This window comes from Meleagris gallopavo, chromosome Z (genome assembly GCF_000146605.3).
Source record: "Meleagris gallopavo isolate NT-WF06-2002-E0010 breed Aviagen turkey brand Nicholas breeding stock chromosome Z, Turkey_5.1, whole genome shotgun sequence".
In the NCBI taxonomy this organism is placed as follows: Eukaryota; Metazoa; Chordata; class Aves; order Galliformes; family Phasianidae; genus Meleagris; species Meleagris gallopavo.
The window spans coordinates 19,802,351-19,804,686 of NC_015041.2; the positions used below are offsets into that span (position 1 = coordinate 19,802,351).

Below are 2,336 nucleotides of genomic sequence, written 5' to 3' on the forward strand. Positions count from 1 at the left end.
GTCATAATCAGATTGTGTAAAAAGCCCTACTCTATCCTGTTTATAATAAGCTCCCTTTAAATATTGGACAGCCACAATGGAGTCTCTCTGGAAACATTTCCAGACTGAACAAGCCCATCTCTCTCAGCCCTTCTTCATAGGAGAGCTGCTCTGATCCTCTTCATGATGAACTACAGCTGTGCTGCATCTTTTGTGCTGGGGGCCCCAGGCATAAATACAGTACTACAGATGGGGCCTCAGAAGGGCAGAGCAGAGAAAAACAATCAGTCACCTCCCACAGCCTGCTGGCTGTCCTGCTTTTAATCCTGACCAGGATACATTTGGCCTTCCAAGCAGCAAGAACTCATTGCTGGTTTGTGTCCAGCTTTTCATCTACCAGAACCCTGAAGTTCTTCTCTCCAGGGCTGCTTTCTGTGAATTCTCAGTGAGCTTTTCTCCCTATCTGTACACATATCAGTGCAATGCTTTGTTGAATCTCATTAGGTTCACACGAGCCTACTTCTTAAGCCTGTCCAGGTCCTGTTGGATGGCATCCGTTCTGTCATATGAACAGCACCACTCAGTGTGGTATTGTCTGCAGATTTGCAGAGGATGTTCTCAATCTGTTAATTAATTATGTCATTAATAAATTTGTTAAAGAGCACCAGTTTCAAGATGGAGTCGAAGGGGACACCACTCATCACTAGCCTCCTCTTGGACATACAGCCATTGACAATAATTCCCTGACTGCAATTATCCAAACAACCAATTATTATCCACTGAATAGTTCAAAACCACCTCAATTTAGAGATAAGGATGTGGTGTAGGACCCTGTCAAAGGCCTTGCACAGGCAGATGACATCAGTTGCTCTGTTGTCCGCTGATGCTATCACTTCATTGTAGAAGGCCACTAGATGGATAAGGCACAATCTACCCTTGATGAGGCTGAACTGGCTTTCCCAGGTAATCTCATCTCACATATGTTGAAAGACATGTTCCATGATCTTCCCAAGCACAGAGGTGAGGCTTAATGGCCTAATGGCCTGTAGTTCCGTAGGTCTTTATTTCCTCTCTCACTTTCTTAAAAATGGGAGTCGTTTCTCCAGTCACCAGGGACTTTGCCTGCCAGAGAACTTTTCAAGTATGCTGGAGAGTAGCTTAGAAACCACATCAGCCTGTTCCTTTAGGACTCTGGGATGTGTGTTCCATAGACTTATACACATTCTGTCCTATGAGGTGGTCTTGGACCTGCTTTTCTCTTACAGTGGAGGGTATTTTGCTCCTCCAGTCCCCACCAAAAGGTTCAGAGATGCTGGAGACAAGGGGAAACCTGACTGCCAGTGAAGACTGAGGAAAAGATCTCATTAACTACCTTGGCCTTCTCCATGTCTATTGTAGCCAGTTCTCCCTTCTCATTTATCAGAGGGGGAACAACTCTCCTTGGCCTGTCTCTTCTGACCAATGGACCTGCAGAACCCCTTCTTGTTTTTCTTCAAATGCCTCACCAATTTTATTTCCATCTATCTTAATCCCACCTCTGTACATCTGCACAGCATCCCTGTACTCTTCCCAGACCACCCATTTCTGCTTCTGCTTCCTGTACATGTCCTTCTCATCCCTCAGTTTGAACAGCAGATCCTTGCTCAGCCATGTCCATTTCCCACCTCCTCTGCCTGACTTCTTATGCTGGGGGATGGAGAGCTGTTAGGCTCTCAGAAAGGTGTCTTTAAAGAGCTGCCAGCTCTGTTCCCTTGCTATGCTCCTAACAACAGTTTCACAGGAGATCTCATCCAACAGCTTCTTGAGCAGTTCACCCTCCTTAAGTTCAGGATCCCGACTCTGCTCTTTGTCAGGCCCCTGCTGCTCATGATGAGACTCAGGCAGGCCGTGGTCACTACAGCCTGAGTGCCTGCTTCCCTATCTCTTTAATGAGCTCATCTGCTCTGATGAGCACCAGGTCCAGTGACATAAGCCCACCGTCTTGTTTCCCCAGCAGACACCTGGGTGGTTGAAATCCCCCCATCAGGATGAGAGCCTTTTGCAGCGAGAAGGCCTCATGCACAGGCTCCCCTTGATCAGGCAGCCTGTAGTAGACCCCACGCAGCAGATGTCCTTCAATGGACCAGTTCCTGCTGCTGCCCACAAGCTCTCCATCTGATCATGGCTGTTTCTTGCAGGGAGCTCTCCACAATCTATGTCCACGGTCCATGTCTGCTTCTTAACGCAGAGCGCAACTCCCCCGCCCCTTCTTCCTTGTCTCTCTCTTCTACAAACCACGCAGCCCTCGACTGCAGTATTCCAGTCGTGCCATTTGCCCCACCGCGAAGCGTTCTCCGCAACCGGCCGAGCTCTGATCG

The 2,336-nt window shown here is 48.2% G+C and overlaps 1 protein-coding gene across 1 annotated transcript in view; it reads right to left on the reverse strand.

Moving 5' to 3' along the window:
* THBS4 (thrombospondin 4) overlaps window positions 1-2,336 on the reverse strand; it is a 1,064,342-nt gene that overhangs the window by 94,702 nt on the left and 967,304 nt on the right. The gene's annotated exons all lie outside the window — the stretch shown is intronic.